This window comes from Piliocolobus tephrosceles, chromosome 11, assembly GCF_002776525.5.
Source record: "Piliocolobus tephrosceles isolate RC106 chromosome 11, ASM277652v3, whole genome shotgun sequence".
In the NCBI taxonomy this organism is placed as follows: Eukaryota; Metazoa; Chordata; class Mammalia; order Primates; family Cercopithecidae; genus Piliocolobus; species Piliocolobus tephrosceles.
The window spans coordinates 74,802,873-74,816,468 of NC_045444.1; the positions used below are offsets into that span (position 1 = coordinate 74,802,873).

Sequence of the window (13,596 nt, forward strand, 5' to 3'; positions counted from 1 at the left end):
TTAAAATGGACAATTTGATAGTTTCTAGTAAATTCACAGATTTGTATAACCATCACTACAATCAATTTAAGAACATTTTCATTACCCCCAAAAGAAACTTCTTACCCATTAGCTGTTTCTCCTCCAATATCCTTCCTCCCCACAGCCTAGGCAAGCATTAACATACTTTCTGCTTCTACAGAATTGTCTATTCTGGGTACATTATATAAATTGAAATATGCAATATGTGTCCCTCTATGACTGGCTTCTATTAGCATGTTTTCAAGATTCATCTCATGGGAGGTCACTATTTTGTTCCTAAAGATATCCATGCCCTAACCTCTGAAATTTGTGCATGTGTTAGGTTATCTAGAAAAGAGAATTAAAGTTGCAGACAGGATTAAGACTGCTCATCAGTTACCTGAAAATAGGGAGATTGTCCTGGATTATCAGGAAAATCCAGTGTCATCACAAGAGTGCTTAAAACTGCAAGAGAAAGGCAGAAGAGGAGGTCTGAATGATGTGTTGTGAGGACTGGATCCACCATTGCTGGTTTTGCAGGTGAAGAAAGAAAGTCATGAACCATGGAATGTGGTCGTCTCTACTTCCTGGAAAAGGTTTTAAAAAAATGTTCCCAGTGGAATCTCCAGAAAAGAACACAGCCCTGCTGACACTATCTATGAATTTAACTCAGTGAGACTTCCAATCAATAGAACTGTAATAGAATAAATTTGTACTAATTCAAGCCACTAAATTTGTGGTACTTTGAACTAATATATTTTTAATATAAATCTTTAGAGTTATACATTTCTTTCCAAGCACTGCTTTAACTCCATTCCATAATGTTAGCATGTTGTGTCTTTATTTCCATTCATCTCAAGATAGTTTCTAATGTTCTCTGTGATTTATTTTTTGATTTACCAATTATTTAGGATTGTGTTGTTTACTTTTCACATATTCATAAATTTCCCAAGTTTCTTTCTGTTATTGATTTGTAATTTTATTCCATTTATATCAGAGAGCACACTTCATATTATTTCAATCCTTTTAAATTTTATTTATTTATTACGGCTAGCTTTGTGGCTATCATATGGCATATGCTGAAAAAATATTCTGTGTGCACTTGAAAAGAATGTCAAATGTGTAATGCTCCTGGAATTCAGAAAGTAATCAGAGAAAACATTATTAGGCAGAGAGATAGAAACTTGTAGAATACACATACATATCAGATAATACATATGCTTGACTTGACTCTAATTTTTAGGAGTAATGTGATTGAGAATATGTTATGGACAAACCATGGGCAAATCTTGAACACCAGAGAAAAGAACATGGGGATTTTTTTCTAAGCTTTATAAAAGCAGTGGTTGATTTTGAAGTTGGAGAACAAATGTTCAGTGCTTCACTTCAGGAGGAAGAATACTTGGCACTAATGTGGAAAGAAATCAATTCAAAACTCTGCTACTGATCTACAAATTAAGTGTCCCTGAATGAAAATGCGTTCCTTATATATGTACTTCAGAATTGACAGCAGGGATTACAATCTCATGCGTCATTGCTAGCAAATATCCACAACTAGCTTCCATCTCCACCTTCTGCCTATTGAGGACTCATTCTGTGACCTCAAGAAATGCACCTGATTTCTTTAACCAAACCCTCTAGAGATCACTTTGGTTGCATGTAAGTACAGAGAATTTAGTTTGGTATACTAAAGTTGTAAGTAGCAGTAGGACTCAAGCAGTTTTAGATTCTGAGGTTTACATCTATATCTACCAACCTAGATTATTAAATGTTTTATATAGTTTTTATAAACTGGAATTATAGTTTTGAAGCTAAATTTTGAGATAACATTGTTACTCAAAAAAGTTATTCTTCCCTGGAATCTTAATTCAAATGATTTATCCATATGGGAGCATTGCTAAATAAATTTTATGATATCGCATGACTAATTTTTTTAAAAAAAGAACAGCATAAAAATGGAAGAATATTTTTTAAAAGAATTTTCTGAAACTCTTGTTGGATCTATTTGAGATTTGGAAAATAACCTTAAAGGTGTTTTAAAGTTGAAATTAAATTTATAATGTTACTTCTTGAGCATTATAACACATGAATGGGCGATGTAGGGTTAAATTATAAAAATAACAACAGGCACACTACTCCTTCACTGCAGTTCTACCCTGAGTACAGATAGTTAAATTCTATAGAATAGACTTGCAGTCAATTCCTTAAATGTTGTTATTATTTGAGGTTCTGTTCTAGTCATCTCTTGGATATTTCCCTGAACCTTTAGTAAATCACATTGTTCTATGAACATGGTTGCATAAGAAACCATTATTTTGACATATATTTATGAATTTTCTAGACTGAGTACAGATTTACTTGTAAGATGCTATTACTTGCAGAGAAAAATATAATTTTTATCCCAAATTCTTATTTTACTCCAATAATCAACACCACAAGAACATAGAACCAACTGCAGAAAATGATTTTCATGATATGTTCTCCTGGAGTCAGTAATATGCATCTTAGGAGTTTGGTTTCACTAATACAGAGGTACTTAGATGGCTAATGCTGCTATCTCTAAGGAGAAGCTTATCTTCGCATTAAACTCAATCTACCTACAAAAGTGGACAGAAGCTGAAGTCAAGGGTGAAAAAGTGCCTCTATTAAGTTACAATTAGGCCAATCAATATCTGACAGAGATTAAAAGCAGTGACAAGTTTAAAACACATTTTATTCATGGACAACCATAAAATTATAAATTGTAAAGAATATTAAGTTTTGCCTATGAGTTTCATTTTTACCAGAATCTGAAAATAATTCAAGAGTAAATATTACCTTTGTTATTTAAAATGGCAATCACATCTAGTCATTTTTTTAATAACTTGAATTATAAGAAAATGAAACAGAGCCAGAAAGAGGTTTTAAAGCCCTAAACACTGAAAAGATTATAGGTTTCCCTGTTTTGGTTTAAAATTTTAAAAAGATGAAGTAATTGTAAAGAATGACAAAATGCTCTGATTTTTTTTCATGAAAACGACTTCAAATTTTTTTTTTTTTTTTTTTTGAGAGGGAGTCTTGCTCTGTCACCCCAGGTTGGAATGTAGTGGTGTGATCTCGGTTCACTGCAACCTCCACCTCCCGGGTTCAAGCGATTCTCCTGTCTCAACCTCCCGAGTAGGTGGGCTTACAGAAGCAGGTGGACACCACCACCACACCTGGCTAGTTTATATATTTTTAATGGAGACAGGGTTTTACCATGTTGGCCAGGCTGGATACAAACTCCTGACTTCAGGTGATCTGCCTGCCTTAGCCTCCCAAAGTGCTGGAATTCAACGCACCTGGCCGAAAACTACTTCAATTTTTTTGAAGTACCAAAAATAAAATTATTTCAAAACATATTTAGTGCCTTGAATTTCTGCTGCATTCACTTGGCCTCCCTGAGAATTAGATTAATTGTCATGCTAGGAGATACTCTTCTATTCAGTCTGAAGGCCTAAGAAGTCACACATAATAGTCTTTGTTTTGTTGGGAGGATGGGCACTCTGTGGTTATGAGAATGGTTACAAATGGGGCAAACAACAGAAAAATAACAATCCTACAAACTGTCTTTGGCTTCTGCTATTATAGTCTTAATGAAAAGCCGCTAGATGCTACTGGCCCAAATGAAAAGTTGTCATTGTATCAATTTAGTCCCATAATAAGTTGGCACAGTCTATTTTTTAAATTTATGTATTTATTTTTATTTATTATTAATTAATTGATTAATTAATTAGTTTGTTTGTTTTTGAGACGGAGTCGCGCTCTGTCACCCAGGCTGGAGTGCAGTGGCGCGATCTGGCGCGATCACTGCAAGCTCCGCCTGCCAGGTTCACGCCATTCTCCTGCCTCAGCCTCCCCAGTAACTGGGACTACAAGCGCGTACTACCACGCCTGGCTATTTTTTTGTAGTTTTTAGTAGAGACGGGCTTTCACCGTGTTAGCCAGGATGTTCTCGATCTCCTGACCTCGTGATCCGCCCACCTTGGCCTACCAAAGTGCTGGGATTACAGGCATCAGTCACCGTGCCCAGCAGTGACCACTTTTATCTATACCAAACAAAAATATTATAACCTCCACCTCCCCGGTTCAAGCGATTCTTCTGTCTCAGCCTCCCCAGTAGTTGGGCTTACAGAAGCAGGTGGACATCACCACAACACCGGGCTAATTTTTATATTTTTAGTATGTATTTTTATTCTCAAGGACATACTTAGTGCTAAGTAAGTGTTGTGTCGATATGTGTTTTAAGATAAATGAATGTATAAATCAATTCTATGTAATATCACTGGGTAGTACCAAAGAGTGTAAGTTGGGCAGAGCCAATTTTGCAGTAAATTGTTAACTATAAAAGCATTTTATTAAAAGAATGGATATTTATCTGGCAGTTAAATTGTAGAAAATATTGCTTTACTACATGAGGGATTGGACTGGATAGTATCTAAACAATAATCATCATAATAACATACTAGTAGCAATGGCTTTATTCCTTTATGACCTCCCACAACAATTAATGAATGCATATTATGGGTCAGGGACTGTGCTAAGTATTTTTTAAAATGATGTCATTTACCAGAAAAAAAAAAGGAGTGGGTCTTGAGATAAATATATTGACTTGTCTCTGTGCGGCATGACTGAGTAAAAAGAAAGTTAATTTGATCTATTTCTGAACTTTTGCTTTTCCAACTATTTTGCCACATCGCTGCATTCCTATAATAGCTTAGATCCAGAGCCCTGACACCACAGAATCTCTCACCTGATGACTGTGTAGCAAAAAACACTGAAAAAACTAGGGCTAAGACTTAGGCCAAGGTCAAGGGAAAAGGAAAATTGAGAGGGCATCATGAAAATAACATGGATTCCTGAAATTCAGATCTGGGGAAAGAGGAACAAGAGCTGAGAGATTCAGGTTAGTGAGAGAGAGTAAAAGGTCTACACCTGTTGATGGAGCTAGCTGAGCAACCTTTAACCTCTTAAAAAAAAAAAAAAAAAAGTAGTTTTTATTCCAGACTTCAGCAACAAAGAGGTCTTCTTGATCCCTCTCATCCGTTTGGCACCACTCTCAACCCCACTCATTTTACCTGCACCCTCTTGTCTAAAATTCTTTTAACTGGAAAGAAAGTTTTTCAGTTTACGATATAACATAAAAGTTGGGGAATTATGCCTTGGACCCACAATAATCCTTAAAGTTATTACATTATAAATACCCAAATGTTGTGTTTTATTTTTTTTCCAGAAAGTAAAATGATTGCCAGACTGTACTACATAATTTCCTGAATACATTTATAAAATATTTGTCTTCCTACCTCTTGTGTTAACCTAGAGCATAAATAGAAGAAATTTGAATTTGAGACCAAGCCGTGGAAGTAGTAAGGAAGAAGTACATTAGACCACGAGATGTAATGAAAGTGAATCTTCCAAATGCCATTATTGCCACTCCAACTGAAGCAAGAAATAATATGCCTTGGAGATTGCAGAGAAAGGCATGTAATTCATCAGGACTCAGTCAACCCCACTAGGAATTCCATCCTTTCTTTCCCAGTCATGATACGCTTTGCTGCTCCCATCTCTCCTTTAAATGACATGCATACTTAGCTCCATAATAAATTTTCTTTACCAGGGCACGGTTATATTAGAAACTTCTTTTTAGTAATACTTCTCATTGTTTAAAAATTTTATTTTTTATACTTCAAATTATATTGGCTTTAATTTAAACTAGATCCTGACTTATTCTGAGGTGAATGAGAAAAGGAAAATGTGACTGTTGTTTTCTATTTCCCAATAGTTTATAAATCTCATCATGTGGTAATATCTGATTTTTTTCAAATAGTTTTTTTTTTTTTTTTTTTTTGCTAACAAAGTATAAACTACCAAACATCAAAGTGATTCTAGATATTTGTAGCAGATTACTTAGAAAATTCTGTTGTATCTTTTTTTCCTGTCAGAATACCCTGGAGTCATAAGCTTTATTTAATTACAATTTTGACAGTGTGTAATATTTTATATACTCTTTGCTGTCCCCATCTCTCCATTAAATGACACTCACACTAATCTGGGTGTCATTTTATTTATTTATTTTTTATATTTTATTTTCTTTTATTTTGAGATTGAGTTTCGCTCTTATTGCCCAGACTAGAGTGCAATGGCGAGATCTCGGCTCACTGCAACCTCCGCCTGCTGGATTCAAGCTATTCTCCTGCCTCAGCCTCCCGAGTGGCTGGCATTACAGGCATGCATCACCACACCTGACTAATTTTGCAATTTTAGTAGAGACAGTGTTTCTCCATGTTGGTCAGGCTGGTCTCGAACTCCCGATCTCAGGTGATCCCCCCCACCTCCTCAGCCTCCCAAAGTGCTGGGATTACAGGCATGAGCCACCACACCCGGCCTTGCTGGGTGTCATTTATATGATAATATCAGTAGATAGAAAAGTTGATGTTGACCAGTAAATCTGTGGATGTTAAATATCATTTTTGGAAATAGGAGGTATAATGTATAGAGTATTGTTGTTTTTAAATGTATCTGAATTATAGTAATGTTTCAGCATGACCACGGACAAAATTCAACATCTCATATAAAGGAATTCAGTTTGGTCTGACTAATATAGTTATCTTTGTGTCACATAACACAACTCTGAATTCAAAAGTCAACATCTCACATGCTTGTTCTTGTTTTCATGACCCTCAGTTCTAGCTAAGATCTAAAGGATTATGTGTGGATGCAAATAGACTTCAGTAGTGAATTATTTTTTAAAGGAAATCTCTAACAAATCAAAAATAATTTTTTATAATAATGTAATGTCTGACTCAGCTGAACCTGCAATATTCTATCTGACAAAGTAACTACAATAAAAGAAGACAGAGAGGCCCCATTTACTCATGAAATAACTTGGTGTACAACTACTTTATTAACCGGCTTTAATGTGCACATTTGTTCCCGGGAAATAAACATCTATTTCAGGTTTGGAGATATGATGTGTTCCCCTTCAGGTTCTGACTGAAAAAGACAACTTGTAAATGGGGCCTCACTGACTTAGGCTCTAATTCTGGAGAGTTTCACTGTTATTGGAATAAAAATCATCAGAGAATAAAAGTCAAATGCAAAAAGATTCTTTGACAGTCTAGAGTAATCCTAGAGGTTACTAGAGGTAGTAATGTTGTATATGCTTCTTAGGATCCATAACGAAAATATGTGCCTAAGAGTTCATGTATTTTACATTAATTGATCAAAGTGTCATAACCCAAAGATATCTTTCTAAGTTTTCATAATATTTTTAAGATTTCAAGTAATTCAAATGTTAAGATTTCTCTTTGAATTTCTTAACTTAATAAACTTATTTGATAACGTATTAAACAGAAGGCACTCCAGGGTTCCAAGAGGATAAATATATAGCCAGCTCCTAGAAACTTACAGCCTATTCAAATCAACTACATAAAATCACACTAAAATAATTACTCGCCTAAACTAGATTTATAAAGATAATATAGTATTTGATTCTTTGTTCATAACAAATAAAGTTCTATAAAGTGTGATTGCTAGGTATTCTTTTTTTCTTAAAGATCAAAGATTCACATTTCTAATATTTCTCAGTTATTCAATATCCATGAACCATTAAATGAGATGGAAATGAAATTTTTTATTTTCTGAATTTTCTATTTACAATTTTAAGTTCAGGGGTACATGTGCAGGATCTGCAGGTTTGTTACATAGAGGGGCCTGTTGGAGGGTTGGGGGTGGGAGGAGGGAAAGAATCAGGAAGAATAGCTAACGGATGCTGGACTTAATACTTGGGAAATGAATCTAAAATATGTTTAGTCCTTTAATGATATTCTTGAGGACAGTACAGAGCCATCACTTTTAGATGACTAAACACATGCCTGAAATTCAGAGACTGACATAAACCAGCCCTTAATTTTTTCCCCAGCAACATAATCATCCATACCATGATCACATCAGATGGGCAACAGAGACCACCTTATCTCTTTGGTCACCTTCTTTCTTCTTCCATTTTCTAGGTCTTTTCAGATTACAATTATTTGCTTTATAAACTACTCGAAGTATATTACCTTAGAAACACAATTTATAAATATTTAGGCATTCTAATTTTAATTTCCAAGCATCCTTCAATGATTGGATAATATATTTCCCTATGTAATCCAAATGTTCCAAATCCTCTTGCTTTCATCTAATGTAACTGTATCAAATCCAGAAGCCTTGGCCATAATTCCAGGGATTACCGAGACACATATTTTTTCTCTTGTTCACTCCCCTCTCTTCTGAACTTCTGGCTTTTCTTTAATCACCACTGCCTCATTGCTCATTTGCTCATGCTGGGTGTTGTCCTCTCCCTATACCACTTGGTCCCAAGTTGGAACATAAACCGTCCCTAAGGCTCTATTAACACACAGCTATCGTGTGCATCTGACTGCACTGAAGCCTTTGGAGATGATGGAGAAGAATCACAATGTAGGACATGAAATAATCTAAAACTGGATATAGACATCATGTTTCTTAAGTTTTCTGTTCATTCCCATTGAAGAGAGCTCTTTTGTGCCTGTCCTTCTCCTTAGGTATAAGCCTGTTCTGGTGGCTCTGGGGCCTGGTTGCTCAGAACTGAATGACGCCCACTGCTCGCCATTCCTACCCCCCACTTCACTAAACAGTAATTTGTGGAATGTGGAATAAATCAAACAAAACCAAAACATTATCTCTCCAAGGTTAAAACCTTTTACTTCACTATCCAGGGAATTTGTGTATTTTCTTAACTTTTCCCTGTAGATGCTTCACTTTCTGTAACTGAAAAGCCTATTAAAGAAATCCCATAAATACAAGAACAACATTCACCAGAAGTAAATTTTGTCAAGACATAAGATGGAAAGAATATACAGACAATGATCTGCGATTTTTTAGTTGACATTTTCCCTCCTCTTTTAACATGAATTTGCATTTCTGTGTTTGCATAATCTCTACTTCTCTACTCAGAATTTCTAAGAAATGATAATCTTCTCTGGGAAAGAATGGTAGCCAGAAAATCATCTGAAATAAAAGTGAGTCACTTGGAAGTGAAGGACTGGCCTGACTGGGAGGAGTTAATTACACATGACACAAGGGAAACGCAAACCCAAACTTTATATTGCTCTGAGAGCTTTGAGCACCCTTGTCATTAATAACTAGGCTACAAATACATGAACATATCTACAGGCTCCTCGATTTTTGTCTTTGAGCCCAGAGTTGCAAATAAATCTTTGGCAGTGATCCATTTGCTTCCATCTCTGTGTACCAACTTCATTTGTCAGAGTTTCCAAGCCAAAGTTATATCCAAATCAAAAGGCAATACCCCAGGTTAAAAAACTGCAATCACAAAAAGCCACTTTTAGCTCCAGAATTTTCTCCTCTTTCCCCGTTTCCCCAAATCCCTCCGGTTTTTCTTTTTGTCTCTGTCCATTTCTCTTTTCTTCTTTCCATTTCTCCACTCTCTGTTCCTTAACACCACGTCTTAAATTGAAATTAAAGAGAACAAAAAGGAAGGCTGCAATGTTCATTGTCCTTTTCTTCCCTAGGATAGACATTTATACCGCACTTTACAACATTTTCCCAGAGCCAATAGGTTTTCTTTTTTCATGACAACTTTGTAAAACTGCATTCCTAAGGTAGTTCATCACTGTTTTTTATTGCATGCTCTTGAAACTTTCCAGAACTGTTACCAGAAGAGGCTTCAATAAATGGAGTTAGCATTTGAGCTCTACAGAGTCAGAGTCAAAAATAACGGTAGTCACATGGTCAACAATATTTATACAATACTTAATCGTCTGAGCTCACAAGATAAAGAGCAGGCATTTCACTGTTCATAACATGTTCAGAAAAAGTGGGTTTGTAACAAGGATTTTAATACCTTGTTCCTGCAAGTGTGCAGGAACGCTAGGTTCTTCTCAAAAGAGAATTCTACATTGATTTAAACTTAGTGACATGCAAAGTATGCATCATGGATATATCTGATTACATAACTACATAGACATCATAATAGACCTATGTCCCCTTTCTTCACACAGAAGTAGCTCTGCCTCTAGACAGCACTGCTCACATTATGAGAAGCAAAATTACTATCATGTTTTCAAAAATGTTAATAAAGCAATTAAAGTAAGTAGAAAAATTCAACTTATAGTTTGGAGACTCTTGCAGAGATAGGTAAATTTTAAGAACTTTTAGAACAGGATTTATGTCTGTGTTGCTTTTCTGAGATCTGAAATGAGTGTGTGTGTGTGTGTGTGTGTGTGTGTGTATTTCCAAAGAGCTAACGTGGCATATCTTCATCCTCAAATTCGCTTTTGCCCTTGGACTCTTTCTCACCCTTCTCCTCCTTAGGGAGACGGGGGAAACAAAAGTACTGTTTCAGCCAACTGACTTTATTAAATCTTTCTCATCTATGAGGCATGAGAATATGTTTGTGAATCTGTTTCTCTTTTGTTTGGCAGTGAAAAGTGCAATCGCTCTTTAATTAGAACCTTCTGTGTATCATAAATATGGTTTAACCCAGGTGTTTAATCTACCTCCAATGCAAGTGCAGATTAGTGACATGGGTCAAATGACAATTTTATTTAATTGTCAGACAAGTTAGGAATAGCTAAACGCCAGCCACCAGTGATTCACTGAGTTAAGGAATTTTACTAATAATTAGAGCAAAAAAGAGGGGGGTGATAAAGGGAGTTTACTGGAAATCACAGTAGACAAGATCATGAGACCAAATGTTAGACTTGATGATTCTGACAATTTTTATCTGTATGGGAATGGGCAAATATTTTAAGAATATTGGAACTTGATATTCTTATCTGTAAACATTAGGAATAGTATTTCTAAAATATTTCACCATATAACTTTTAAGATTATACCTAGCTCTGAGATCCTGTAATCTAATCAACACATAGAAAGACATGAAAAAATAGAAAGAGGTAGACCAATATTTATTAATGGTCGGCTATTATAAGAATTTATGGATTTAAGAAACCCGTATTCAGTCTTCACTTTATCACTGATGTTTTGCTTTTATGTCATTTTAGTAAAAATGTTTGCTGATATTGTCAAGGGATTTCCTAGCTAAAATATAACCAAGAGATCTCTCAGTGTCATTTCTCTTCTAATTACATTTCCATCACATTAATCTCTTACACCTAACTGAAAATAGCAATGTCATTCACAAATAGAAAGAAATTTATCTAATCAAACTTCATCGAAAATCACACAATTACCTCCCTTCCTAATGTTTGGCTGTAAGCAAATTCCAAGAGCTGTATCTTTTATTTTTCTTTGTGTTAGTTCCTGTTCATGTGTGGGAGAACATTGGTCAGTGACTCACATTACTGACACATAGCCAGCACAGCTGGATAGGCACAGAATGCATTTCATAATAAAAGGGACAAAGAAAGAAAGAGAAGAAAAAATCTATGTGTTTGGTTTATTTTTAAAAATCTATACAACTTAATGCTAAAAAGCAAGAACCAAATTTTTCCAAACAAACAGCTTCGAGGAAAAATAATTTTGGGGGGACTAATTAAAATTACTTTAATAACTCTTAATATGTGAAGTACTTCTTTAAGGCAGCTATTCCGTGTGGAAATCTCACCCTCTCCCATGAAAAAGAACCAGCAATTTATGACTATCACAAGAGTAAAACTCTAGTGAGAATTTAGAATTGCACACAATAAAATAAAATACTCCACAATAGTTTTGAACTCTTGAGGAAAATGACAGGAATAGTATTATGTGTAAACAAATATATATATTATATATATGTGTATATACACATACATATAGATAGATACATAGATAGATAGATAGATAGATAGATAGATAGATATACATCTCTTTAGAGATCTGATAAATGATGAACTCAGAAATATCTGCACTCCAGATTTGAAAATGTGAGTTAGCTGACACATAACAATGTCAAAGAAGACACATTTTTACAGAAGAACTTTCCACAAATAAAATAACTTTTCCCAGGCCATTAAATGCATATGACATTGTCACTTATTGTATATTTTGTCTATGCTGTATAGAAGTTAAATTAAGTTGTTCACTGTATAGTTAAAACAAAAGGTTTTAGGATATGAGGTAGTTTACAGCATGTCTATTTTCACTAGTAAGAAAATACTCTATAAATTTAAGAGGAAAGATCACTTATTCAGACTATGTTAATAGAGTAGACTCTCCTGGCCTAAAATCTTACGTTTGAGAAATGAGCGCCAAACCAACCCACCATTTTGACAGAGCTCACCTGAATTTTTCCTTCTGGTGATGAGAAACAATGCCAGAATATCAATTCCAGCCATCTTCACACTTGTGGAGAGAAATTCAATAGTGATACATTTGTAGTGAGGTGAAAGATGTGTTAGCTTAACAACTGATGCAGGGTTTCTCTTTTAAGGAAGATATTGTGTATGTGGAGGGAAACATCTTGGAAGGTATTTAGAAGTAGAAAGTGAGACCTTAAGGGCAAGAGAAACTCTGCTATGACAGGAGACACAACTAAACTGCTTTGTATTAGAAATCAATAGGAACTTGGAGAGAGAAAATAAAAACAAGAGTAATCAACAAAAGATGATTTAACCAACATGATCGGAATCTGAAGCCCAAGATTTGAAAGGAGAGAGGGAACTTTAGGAACATCAATATCTAACATGGAATATTAAATCATGAGCCTTTTGGCAGTATAAATCTCTGTATCACCTATCATTCAGTAGTCCTTTACACATATAAAAGTTTCTATAAGTAGTTTGACATAACTAAGAAAAAGTATAGTGATCCACATCTAAAACGATATAATTCAAAACATAATAATACATATTGGACATTTAGTTTATCCCTAAACTGATTCACACTAAGCAGGACTTAGGAGCCAAAAGTGATCATAAATTCTGATGAAACTTGAAAATTCTTGAGATATAGGCTGAACTCAATGGAAAATACATTGAATCAATCTTACTTCATCTCAAAAGGCAGGGAAATTGCTGTTGAAATTTAGTTTACATAATTATTTTCTCTTTTTCTAGCCTTCTTTAAAGCTAATATTGGCATGATCCTAAAAATATCGTTTTAAAAGAAAATCTATTGTGGACAAATACAAGGTTTAGGAATAAATTAAAATGTTTAGAGGAATTAACATATCTGTGTAAAATTTTACATGTGTGCCAAATTGGTCACCAAGCTAAAACTAGTGGCATATTAAAACCAACATACTAGCTCACACATTTACAATGAAATACAACACTTTTTGTAAGACTATAGTTTTTGACAATTCAACAAGTGATAATTGGAAAACATGTTATGAAAGGCATGGCAATTTAAAGCTCACTCTGGACAATCAGTGATGATTAATCTTAAGAGGATTTCCAAAGTTCAGACAACAAATGATTAAAAATCAACTTCAACAATAGTCAATGATGGCTGAATTTAAGATATTTAAACATGCATTGGAAAATACAATGGAACCAGTTGTAGGCATGGACATTGAGAGAAGACTTGTGGATTCAGACAAATTTTTACTCATTCAAATTCCTGTAACATTATTTACCTTATATTACATGT

At 34.7% G+C, this 13,596-nt stretch overlaps 1 non-coding gene across 1 annotated transcript in view; it reads right to left on the reverse strand.

The window, feature by feature from the left end:
* The window catches only part of LOC111542746, a 55,140-nt gene extending 42,594 nt beyond the window's left edge, over positions 1 to 12,546 (reverse strand). The window contains exon 1 of the transcript XR_004229197.1: positions 12,287 to 12,546. This is a non-coding gene — a transcript (uncharacterized LOC111542746). The remainder of the gene's footprint in view (positions 1 to 12,286) is intronic.
* Between the last annotated feature and the right edge of the window lie 1,050 nt (positions 12,547 to 13,596).